We start from the raw sequence: 13,686 nt of genomic DNA on the forward strand, positions 1-13,686 counted from the left end.
TTGAATGAACTATCTACGAATGTATTACTTCAGCTCACCTATGTTATAACAAGAAGGATCAGACCTGGTTAAAACATAAGCAGATGATAAGGCACTTCCTCCCTTCCGCCGACCCCTACTCACAAGATGCCATCATGGTCTAACGGCGCATACCAATGTTTGACTCAGGTCTTACCTTTCCAGCAATAAGTGAGTTATTCTTTGTTCTTTGTCCCTTAATCCCTTACATTGCGCCAAAAGATATCAAGCTCCGCAACAAAAAAGAAACCGTCAATATTGATTCAAAGAGCGCAACTATTTCCCCTCATCTGTTACCCCCACTCTTTTACATCAACAGTAACAAATCAGTAATGCCAATATTCTGTACGCTGTTCTAGGCTTACGACTAGCAATATATGGGTTTATGTCGATCAATGCTGAGGTTAAAAAATGTTTACTTACTTACTTACAAATGGCTTTTAAGGAAACCGAAGGTTCATTTCCACCCTCACATAAGCCCGCCAGCGGTCCCTATCCTGTACAAGATTAATCCAGTATCTATCATCATATCCCACCTCCCTCAAATCCATTGTAATATTATCCTCCCATCTACGTCTCGGCCTTCCTAAAGGTCTTTTTCCCTCCGGTCTCCCAACTAACACTCTATATGCATTTCTGGATTCGCCCATACGTGCTACATGCCCTGCCCGTCTCAAACGTCTGGATTTAATGTTCCTAATTATGTCAGGTGAAGAATACAATGCGTGCAGTTCTGTGTTGTGTAACTTTCTCCATTCTCCTGTAACTTCATCCCGCTTAGCCCCAAATATTTTCCTAAGCACCTTATTCTCAAACACCCTTAACCTATGTTCCTCTCTCAGAGTGAGAGTCCAAGTTTCACAACCATACAGAACAACCGGTAATATAACTGTTTTATAAATTCTAACTTTCAGATTTTTGGACAGCAGACTGGATGATAAGAGCTTCTCAACCGAATAATAACACGCATTTCCCATATTTATTCTGCGTTTAATTTCCTCCCGAGTGTCATTTATATTTGTTACTATTGCTCCAAGATATTTGAATTTTTCCATCTCTTCGAAGGATAAATCTCCTATTTTCATATTTCCATTTCGTACAATATTTTGGTCACGAGACATAATCATATACTTTGTCTTTTCGGGATTTACTTCCAAACCGATCGCTTTACTTGCTTCAAGTAAAATTTCCGTGTTTTCCCTAATCGTTTGTGTATTTTCTCCTAACATATTCACGTCATCCGCATAGACAAGAAGCTGATGTAACCCGTTCAATTCCAAACCCTGCCTGTTAGCCTGAACTTTCGTAATGGCATATTCTAGAGCGAAGTTAAAAAGTAAAGGTGATAGTGCATCTCCCTGCTTTAGCCCGCAGTGAATTGGAAAAGCATCAGATAGAAACTGATGCTAAAATCAATCAGGACAAAATCCATCGTAGGCATGTGAAAATTTCTTTCCTTACTTTTTGTAACGGTTTGAAGCATGCTATAAGTCAGCGGTGGCGAAAATGCTATCGTGCGCCGAGCCACTGTGTAAGCTGCAACGTGCATAGCACCTATGGAGGGAGGCGGACGACCGAAGGGGAATTGAAGCAACTGTCTGACATTAACGGTTTTTCATTTTCCTTACGTCAGGCACTTAAATAAAATTATATACAGTACAAGGTTACAAACTAATGTTTAGTATGTGTAACGAAGAAAGAAATGAACAAACAAACATAGGACACATTATCACAACCTAAAATTAATTGTCTTCAGAATGTCTCTGCGGCAGAGTTTCAAAATCAGGAATTATGTCACTTACTGCTAGTCGTAGTTGATCACGAAGGTATTTGTCTGTCAGTCGTGATCTAAATTTGATTTTTACTAGTTTCATTGTTGAAAATAATTTTTCACAAACGTAAGTTGTATCGAACATGGCTTCAACAGAGCAAGCGAAAGAACGAAGCTTCAAATATTTATTTTTTGACAAAGATTTGAAAAGTTCAACATTTGTCAAGTCCTTACATCTAGCTTTCATTTAACATCACATAGTAAATATGTGATTGAAGATCTAACCGCATTATTCGTACATCTGCTGAAAAAGGATCGACGTACAGCGATGATGATGATGATGATGATGATAATAATAATAATAATAATAATAATAATAATAATAATAACAACACTTAGCCTTTTAATGTTTCATCAGTAACATGTAGTATAATGCCGTTTTATGTTATACAACCGTTTTCGTAGTAATATTTGTGAACAAATCATACATTTAATATTCTCATCATATTGCCAGCAAAAAAAAATGCATCCTCCCATCCTACTTGAAACTTTCGTTTTTATAGAGGTACATGGTTTCGAGAGAAACATTGCGACGATACGCCACTCGCAGGTCAGAGACAAATATACATGGCACGGAGTTTGACTCCAGTGAGTGAGAGGGTGGGGGTTGTAGGTAGGAAGCAAGGGAAATGCACTGCGAGCCACAATGTGCTCGTGAGTCGCATTTTCGCCGTGGCTGCTGCAAGTACCGTAGCCTTGTTATATGCTTGCTATGGTAGAGCTGTTGTACTTCTTGTAGATATTGTTTTCTCTTTCTTTATTTAAGGTTAAAATTTTGTTTGTAAAGTGCTATCACTTTTCATTCGAACACCAATATCTACCTCTACACCTTGAAGAGCTTGAATAAATAAAAATATATTCGGAAGTGGAGTAATAAAATGCTTCTTAAAATGTGCATCGAAAAATTCACACGTATTTGTGGTTCTGTCGCTATCTAAAGATTATGATACCCACAAGGAGAGAGGATATGCTGAATTTGCGGGGCTGAATAGATCTCTTTCCTGATTAATTTTGAAGGTCTGTCGAACAAGTTTTCTTCACTGGTTTTGAGTTTCCCGGCATTTGTAATCATCTGACGTGTACAGTTACATATTTTGTCACGGTTGTGGTTTCCTTCCGTATTTAAAAAATGCCACCTTCAACAGTTGTTACTATTTTTGCATTACACATTTTCACTATGCAAAATGAACAGTCGCCAGCAGTGGAGGAGTGACTGTGGCATAACTTCTCGCGGAGTAATCAATGCTGCGCGCGTACACGGAAAATAGTACCCGAGCTATCACAGTAAGGGTGGGGAAAACAGTGAGGGTAGTTGTTGTGACCGCGAAGCATATTTTCGGACTTTGAATTTATATATATTTGCGGAGTTTGAATATATATTTTCGGAGCTTGATAACATCGAGGAATCGAGGAATCGAACAAACAGTACATTTTTCTGTTATTTATTCGGTCCCGAAAACAATCCTTATTTCATCTAAAACTTCATTGGTTGTTTGTGCAGTGACGGAATTCTGCTGTAATAATACATACAGTCATCATTCTTTCCAAGTTAATTCAGCAAAATTTGCCGACGCATCTTAGTTTTAAACCAAAGTCTATTTACAATGTTATCACTAAAGGTCAATTATATTATTATATCACACTGAATAGCATACCAGGCGTCCATTATGGAATCATAGCGTGAAAATTTTTTTGAGGATGCTTGGTTTCTCAGATACTCATTTTTTGTTATCTTGTTAATTTATGTTTTTCTGAAGGTAAGCTTCGTTTGAAACAAAATGACGTGTTGGGGTAAATATGCAGTTTGAACCTGATTTGGGATCCAATTACAAAACATTAGTCTTGTATCACGGTCAGCAGGATATAGCTTATGAAGGAAAGTTACTTAATATGGTGTGCAACTTTAAATTTGTGTCGATTTCAAGCAAAAGTTTTGGAAATTCCAAATTATTGAAAATTCTTGCTACTAGTTTTGTTGGGAAGAGTTCAAATGCTACGGTCACATAGACACAGAGTTACATACAGGATTCATGTCATGCATTGCTTTATCTTATACTCTCTGTAAAACTTCGAAATTATCAATCGAAGAGAGCAGTTCCCCTTACTACGAAGAGCGGTTGCGGAGAATATGAAACTCATTGTATAATTTTATTATATTGGTTGTAGAATTACTGTTTTTAAATTTTAGAACTATTTATCCTTCAATTCTTTTGAAAGCTTTTTTTTCGTTTTATTTCTTATACTGTATATACGAATATAGACTTCTGAAACTGGACTAGTTGTTCGAGAGGAATTCGTAACAGAGTACTTACGAATACAAATTGTTTTTATAAACAGGAAAGTCTTATAAATTCATTTGCAATTGTCCCAAAATTGTCAATAAATGATTTTGTTTAGATCTTTATAATTAAACCACTTACGTACCGTATGTCTAGAGACTGTCCATACACACTTCACTGCAATATTATGCGCCATCGATTATTAACTGTTTGAATTATATTCTTATTTCTGACATCAAAAGAAGCACAGCCCTTGAATTGAATTTAGGTTTTCAATTTTTAGACACAACCCCACAGAAACGCATTTCCCACATAGCCTCACACGCAATCTCTCCTTTGGTAAGGCACAGTAACATTAGGTCTGCTTGCAGCCAGAAGAAAGCTCCGAGTAGCTGTTATGGCGATCTCTCGCCTCGTAGGGACCCTCTTCTCCTAGATCCGCTTAAAAATGATTCCCCCTTTCCCGTCTCTGTCTCTGGGTGCCACACACTCCTCGTCATCACATCGATACTCGACGGGAATACCAAATATGCAGCTCCTCGTGATATCATCTCCTCTGCCCTGTCAGTGTATCCATCTGGCTCCACATTTTAAAGAGGGACGAGACGATAGGAAGGCATGTGGAAAATTTATATCGTTGTAAATGTGTCAATAAGAGAGCGAGAAATGTGCAGGTACTCTTTGTGATTACCAATACTGGGATCCGGCCATTTAATATATGAATATTTCCCACAAGGGACAATTCACTCAAAATATTTCACCCAAGAAAATTCATCCAAGAATATTAATCCAAAGATAATTCGCCCAACATCTATCATTCTTATCCTCACCCTAGGAACATTCACCGAACAATATTCCCATATCAATATCCATAGTAATATGGTAATTTTTGTATTTTAAATAATTCATTAAATGGCGATCTTACTCGTGTTAATTGTGTAATCATGTGCGGCTTACAGCTGTTTCGGTGCTTCTTTACACCATCCTCAGAGCCTACTGGATCTCTGCGTCATCTCGAACTTCGCTGCCTGTTGTGTGGGTGCGTTCGATTGTTGAAAAGAGTTGAAATGTGGTGTCAAATAGTGTGTGTGTTCTGAAATTGATCTGTGTGATGAGAATTTGATTAGGATGTGTTTTAGTGTGTGTATGTTCAGTGGCGGCTCGTGGGTATTGAATTAAGGGGAGCTGCATATAAAAATAAACCAAGCAACTTTATTTAAAGATTAGTTCCATGCGCCTTATCTTGTAAGTTGTGTTTAAATGATACAGGCTCATGTTAGTAGATTTACTGGCATTTAAAAGAATCCTGCGGACAAAATTCCGGGCGACGCTGTTATAACCCCTGCTGTTGCGAGTGTCGTTAAATAAACCATAATTTAATTTTTTATATGCAGATTTGAACCTTAGAAATATCTAACTGGCGATGTTGTAGTTGGTTGTATAATATATATACATGATACATCAATAAATGAAAAAAATAACTGAGCCAGAAATTAAATTCAGGATCTTCAAGAGCACGCACCAGGGCGCTTGCCTCATTTATTGTGATGTTAGATGTTTTAGATTCCATTATGGTTTGAAAAAATTCTAGCAATGGCTCCTTCTTCTCATGCACAACATTTACTGTTCTAATTTTAAATCCATCTTGTTGTCCCAGCTGATGGAATTGTCTTTGAAACACATTAATCTAATACAGACTGTATGGAGATCGAGAGAAGAAAGCAGGGATACTGGATAAATTATCAAAAAATATGCGAGCCTTTGTATTTTGTTTAGCGGCTCTTTCCATTATGAGATTCAACTGATGGGCACTTAATTTCACATTTCTCCTGAACTGTTCAGGTACTGAACTGAATAGACTGTAAATATTGTACAGAATTAAACATTGTTGCACTTGTTATACTCACAACGTTAAAGAAAATGTATTTAAAACTGCGCGCTACTGACAAACTGCTGCAAATTTTGCAGCTCCTGGAAAAACTGGATTCATGGCCAGGGGCAGCAGGAGGAGGGGTAAAACTAACGCGCAAAGCATCCGAGACGAGACTGGCAGCTCCAGGAGAGGAAGTGGCTTCACCCTATAGTCCTTGTCTCTGGTTTCGCTCTGGCAGCACCAGGGGAGGAAGTGACTTCACTAACGATTGCGTGCATGTCATTGAGAGCGAAATGTTTTTAAAAATTCGAGCTGCTAAATAGACTGTATAATAAATGTTTTTCACAACATAAAACGAGACAAGAGCCACAAATGTCTGGGGGTGCTGCAGCTCCGCAGCCCCTCTTCGAAAGCCGCCCCTGTGTATGTTTCATATTGTTCTAGTGTGTTGAGTTTTTGGTTTTTGGGTTGTATATGTAGGGTTTCCATGTCTGTATTTATGCTATTGTATGTGTGGTTAGCATTAGCTATGTGTTCGGCATATGTAGATGTATTGTGTCGTCTGGTTATTGCTTTAATGTGTTCTTTGTATCGAGTTTGGAAATATCTGCCTGTCTGTCCAATGTAGAAACTGTCGCAACTATTGCATGTGAGTTTGTATACCCCTGTGTGGTCGTATTTATTTGTTTGTGTTGTTTGTGTATTGAGATGTCTTTGTAGTGTATTTTCTGTTCTGTATGCTATGTTGTATTTCTGTTTTCTGAATGAGGATGCGATCTTGTGTGTGTTTTTGTTTTCGTATGTTAGTGTGATGTATTTCTCGTGTTTGTGTTGTGTTTTGTATGTTTTGTGTTTCTTGAGTTTTTGTTTTGCCTTCCTTATGATGTTGTCTAGTAGGCTCTGAGGATGGTGTGAAGAAGCACCGAAACAGCTGTAAGCAGCACTTGTTTACACAATTAACACCAGTAAGATCGCCATTTAATCACTTATTTATATTAAAGTGTTAAAAGTAGTGTACGAAAGATTCAACATGAATTTTGTATTTTGTATACAGTTTTCAATTACAACACATCAGTATACAGTTTTAAATTACAACACATCAGTATACAGTTTTAAATTACAACACATCAGTATACAGTTTTCAATTACAACACATCAGTATACAGTTTTAAATTACAACACATCAGTATACAGTTTTAAATTACAACACATCAGTATACAGTTTTCAATTACAACACATCAGTATACAGTTTTAAATTACAACACATCAGTATACAGTTTTAAATTACAACACATCAGTATACAGTTTTAAATTACAACACATCAGTATACAGTTTTAAATTACAACACATCAGTATACAGTTTTAAATTACAACACATCAGTATACAGTTTTAAATTACAACACATCAGTATACAGTTTTAAATTACAACACATCAGTATACAGTTTTAAATTACAACACATCAGTATACAGTTTTAAATTACAACACATCAGTATACAGTTTTAAATTACAACACATCAGTATACAGTTTTAAATTACAACGCATCAGTATACAGTTTTAAATTACAACACATCAGTATACAGTTTTAAATTACAACACATCAGTATACAGTTTTAAATTACAACACATCAGTATACAGTTTTAAATTACAACACATCAGTATACAGTTTTAAATTACAACACATCAGTATACAGTTTTAAATTACAACACATCAGTATACAGTTTTAAATTACAACGCATCAGTATACAGTTTTAAATTACAACACATCAGTATACAGTTTTAAATTACAACACATCAGTATACAGTTTTAAATTACAACACATCAGTATACAGTTTTAAATTACAACACATCAGTATACAGTTTTAAATTACAACGCATCAGTATACAGTTTTAAATTACAACACATCAGTATACAGTTTTAAATTACAACACATCAGTATACAGTTTTAAATTACAACACATCAGTATACAGTTTTAAATTACAACACATCAGTATACAGTTTTAAATTACAACACATCAGTATACAGTTTTAAATTACAACACATCAGTATACAGTTTTAAATTACAACACATCAGTATACAGTTTTAAATTACAACACATCAGTATACAGTTTTAAATTACAACACATCAGTATACAGTTTTAAATTTCCAGTTGCTAATAAATGGCCTAATGGCTGACCAGGTAGAAATTATACAAAGTGAAAGTAAAGAAATAATTTTGGTCCATAGAGGATATCTATACAATTGCACTCAAGAAATTCTAAGAGAACTAAATTGTATTGGGTTTTAGAAGAAAACCAAATTGCACGAAACGGGCTATTACTACAGCACCGGATGCTAACGATGCACGGGTTTTGAAGGCTGTTTATCACGATCATCCACCATCACTGGAAGAAGTGCAGGCCCTAAGGAGTTGTATTAGGCTAAAGAGATCTGCAGAGAATGAGCATGTTGCGGGTCCAGCGCAAATTATCCAACGTGAGCTGGAGAGTGTACCATCAGCAGTGCTTCCGTTCCTTCCTTTGGGTGCGTCACTAAAACGGAACATGAGTAAAAGATGTCAGTGATGATGAAGACGATTTTGATCGAATAACAATACTTGCTTCGAAATCCCACCTACGAAAGCTGTTCTGTTCTACAACCTAGTATTTAGACGGGATATTTCATACACCTCCAGACATATTTACGCAAGTATAAATTTGTGACAATTTTCTTTGGTTGAACTTTCTTTCAGATTAATAATTTTGGGCAAATTATCCAATGTACGAGTGTTTCAACGATGAAAATGCTCCTGAACGAGAATTCCCTGGATGAATTGGCACCAAACGCCAATACTTGTTACTGAAAAAAGTTAAAAAAAAACATGAGACATTTCATTTCAATTCGAGGGATTTCATCCAACTCTCAAAAGACTTGTTTTAAAAAAATTGTTATATAATTTTAAATAATTGAAACATCTTTCTCAGTGACACATTCACACAGTTCAAGATCTTATATAGTGTGGACAGTAAGTAACGTCAGTAACTTGAGGGGCTTATTTTTCTAGATATTTAAAACAAAAAAGTTTAATACAACTTTGTTCGTTTTTGCTAAATTTCTGAGATAAAAATTGTTTTATATGAAATATTTCATAGCGTGTTTTAGGAAAACCATTTATTGAATTCCCAATATGCTTAGTTAATTTAAAAGAGCAGTTTATTATGAAAATAATTGAAAGATGTTTTCATTTAAGTATGTAGAAATTTTATCTGAACAAATGTAACTTATCGTTATGAAAAGGAATTTTAAAATGTTACATTTGTTCGGATAACATTTCTGCACATTCAAAGGACAAAACTAATTTTTTTTTTCAATCATTTATTGTTATAGTACATCGCTCACTTAAATTGACTGACCGCTTTGGGAAATAATAAATGAATGGCTTTCCCAAAACACGCTATGAAATGTTTCATACAAAACTATTTTTATCTCTAAAAGGAAGCAAAAAAGAGCAAAATTTTTTTACACATTTTTGTTTGAATTATATAAAAAAATAACTTCCTGAAAATTAGCGACAATACATTCGATTCATCCTGTACAATCCGATTCTAGTAGGCCTAATCCTGCAAATTAGATTTCTAAAAGTATACTATTTTAATTTCCATAGAAACTTAAAAGACGTAATTGGGGCGTTTCCTGGAACAAGAACTTAACTACAATATCTTCCATTTGAGATACACCGCATCAAACAATTTTTACATCCAGTGGAACAGCAATGTGCAAAACTATAGTCAATTGTTTCTATAGGGCGTTGTGTTTGTGGGAGGGAAATAATAATTGTGTTATCAGGAGGGAAATATGTTATTAGGGATTCAATATAATATGTTGGAAACGGAAAAACGACATAACGTTGTTATTCCAGGGAACGCCTCAATTCTTATTCCGTATGAATGGAATTAGTTTACCTTTTTTTTTTTTTTTTTTTTTTTTTCCTTTTTCATTTTATTTAACTGTTTCTTCATATGTTAGCTCATGCGATAAGTATAACATTGTAAACTAATTTCATAATAATGGTCCATGGGCGTGAATTTGAACTGCCTCTGGGGAGACCCTGGTGTACCAGCATCATGCGGAAGTACTGCGTGAAGTCTGCAGCCAGGTAATGCCACTCGAAACTTCTGTCCAGCAGCCAGATCTTGAGATCCTCTCGTTTTAGATCGGATTCGCACTCGCTCTTGTGAAGGTACACCAGACACACCTTTCCGATGCCTTGGCAAGCGTCCAGTTCGAAGATCTTGCACTTGACGCCGAAGTTGGGGCGCTGCCTGGGGTCGTCCTGCTCGCTGCAGATCTCGATGTCCAGCAGCGTGGGGCATTCCGCATCGCCCATGCTCTTGACGCCGGCCAGCCGTTGTAACTCAGACATAGAGTTGATCTTCATGTTGCCGATGGGGAGCACCTCGCCTTGTGGATATTCTCGACCATGGCTTCATTAAAGATCGGACATCCTCTCTCCTTTCTTCGTGGAAGTTTTGTTCTTGCGAACTTTCTACCCGTGCTCAAGCAGGTACGCTACACATTAAATGAGAAAGATGTCTTCTAACGAAATAGAGTTAGGAAATGATCCCAGGATGGAGGCAGCATTCCCTCGCTGAACCGCTATTCCAATGCGTTGACGAAGGAAATTGATACATCTAGGATCGCCGGTACGGGACAGTAGGCGTGTACCAATTTGGGTGAGTAGATCTTTAGCGTCTCTACACCACGGACCAAAGGTCTCAACTGCAAAAGCGACGAAGATGTAATTTGATGTTAAATGTTCATATTTGTGTCGTTTAGCATGATAAGCGGATTCAGCAGCAGATCCGGCACAATTGACAGAAGATTTTAAATGGGAAAGGGCTAATGTATCTACACATGTAAAATCCCAGATGAGTGATTTACCTTTGGACCAAGGAATTAATGTCAAGCCGTCAGGTCGTTTACCATCCGACCGGCTAATACCTACTACAGTTGAAGTAATAATATTATGCATATGGATATAATAATATTATATTGTATGGGTACTGTCTTCGGATGAAATTACAATATGTTAAATTTACAAGTTCGAGAGCAAGACATGCTTCGGCTTAGAAAAGAAAAAAGAGGTTATATTAAAATAAAAGGTATAGAGGAAATTTATATTACCGTACATTAGAAAGTACATGAACTTGAAAAACTATAAAAATTGGAGCCATCATTAAAGCACGTATTTCCATTGCTTTTTTCGGCATTAATATCACATTGTAACAACAATAATAATTATTCTCATTATACTTCCCGTTATATTACTTTTGAAGCGGTTTAGAAATAAACAAGTTTGTATTTAAAGACACGGAAATAGAGAATTTACATTGCATTACAGTATAAAGTACCTGGACGTAAACAACTATAAAATTTTGTGGCCAACATTAAAGCATGTATTTTCATCGCTTTTTGAGTAAAAGATTTACAATTAACTACAGTAACTTTTATCACAAATAATCCTCCTCATATTATTTTGTTAACAATTCTACTTAAACCAATACAATTTTATTTTAATGTGTAATTGTCACCGTTTCCTTTGCTCAATCATTTACACTTAAGTTCAAACCAAAGGTACTTTTTTAAATTACGTCATCTGCGAATTTTTATTTCCGTATCCACGGCTCGTTTATAGAAAAGTAATTCTTGCGAATATTAGTAATAGAATATAATATGTAAGCCTGTTTTAAAATATGTTAGTAGCGGTACTTATTTAAGTTGAAATAAAAATTATATAGATTAAAGAAAACAAAGTCTCGAATGTTACTGATAAATATTACGACTCCCTTTTTAAGAAAACCAACACTCTCTCTAATGGAAGCGTCGTCTCACAACTCCGCAAATTTTTGCAAGAAACTCACCTCTTCCCTCTTATGTGATGAGAGATTCACAAGCTATGATACCTCTGTTACTAGAGGCAATAAGTTATTCCTGAACAGCTAGTCATCGTAATCAAGTCAGAATTAAATAATTTTAGTGAGTATATGATTAAACATCATCGACAAGAATATTCATTATTTAACATTAATAGTGGTTAATAACAACTTGAAAATTCAAAGTTTCTGAACTCCATACCCGATACTGCAGTCACTTTATTGAAGCATTCATAAAAATTAGCCAAGTTTATTATATTATTATATTATTCCGAAAGAATAAAAGTTTAATGATTCTGTAATACAAGAAGTTGCATCAGTTAATTTTTTAGGTTTGACTGTTGATGAACATTTAACATGGGATAAGCATATTTTGGCTGTCTGTAAGAAAATTGCTCCAATGTCTGGTATTTTGAAAATGCTTAAAAGATATTTGCCTATATCTTGTCTCTTGAATTTGTATTATGCTGTTATCCATTCTCATTTAATGTTTATGTAATTTATTTGGGGACATAATAAGAAAACTGTTTTGAGACCTTTACAAATTATTCAAAACAGAGCTCTTATTGAGTTTTCATTATTTGGCTCCAGTTAAATATCTATATCAATTTTCTTTCGTTCCACCAGTTGAATCAATTATCAAATCATATGCTGCCATTTTCATGTACAAAGTTGTTAACAATTTAATACATAGTAATATTACATTTCAGTTTAATAAAGATATAGCTACATACTTATTTAACAAGACAAAAAGACAATCTATATTTTTCTCAGCATAGCTCCGTAACTTATGGAACGAAAGGACTTAACCATTTTTAACAACAACTTTTAACCAACTTCCTTTAGAACATAGAATTTTACCAAATTTCCGGTGTTTTAAGACTTGTTTAAAAACACGTTTTTGGGAAGATTATTTATTTTAATTCTCAGTTGATTTATTTCATGGTTTCAAACTTTTTCTTCTTTCTGCCCAAAACTTTATGTCATCTTATTGTAGTTCTTATTTTGCTTTCTTTCTTTAATAAATTCTTGTGTTATTGTTTGTTTTTCACAGACTGTAGTTTCATAATGTTTTCAATTACATTGTACAACATATGTATGTGTTCTTGTATAGCCCCTATATATGAGTTATACTCGTTGGGGCATACTCAGTAAATTAAAAAACAAAGTTTATCGTGTGCTTACTTTTAAAATCTCGTAACTACAGTTGACAAAATTGCAGGAAAGAGTAAAATACGTCTTATTATTTTATTACCTAACAACTGTTACGCATTTGTTATACAGGGCTTCTATAGTAAAAACAAGAAGGGTAGACAAAGTGTGTTCTACACGGAAAAAATTGGACCGATTATTCGTCTTGTGCTAAAAAACACACCGAACTGCAGCTTTCCCATCATAACGAGGGATTTCTTATACACGATGTTGATTTCCAAAACACAGATAGCGTGTGTTTTGACTGTTTACACCACCAGTCAGGTGGAACCACGCGTCGTCTGAAAATAACACGAGCTACGGGCCGATTAAACTTTTAGGGCCCTATTCATAGACATTCCTAGTGTGGGCTTCCGGTGGATGATCAGCGAACTAACGTTTTTTGTATTCATAAACCAGTGTTAGCGATATGATATGATATGAATCCCGTACAAGTAATCAGTCGATAGCCGGGGCTAGTTTAGCACGCTCGTAGCCCGGGGTAGCGAAATGTCTATGAATAGCACTCCTAGTTACTGATGAAAAAGAAACCACAGACTTCGTCTAATCT

The sequence above is a fragment of the Periplaneta americana genome, chromosome 8, assembly GCF_040183065.1.
Source record: "Periplaneta americana isolate PAMFEO1 chromosome 8, P.americana_PAMFEO1_priV1, whole genome shotgun sequence".
Taxonomy (NCBI): domain Eukaryota; kingdom Metazoa; phylum Arthropoda; class Insecta; order Blattodea; family Blattidae; genus Periplaneta; species Periplaneta americana.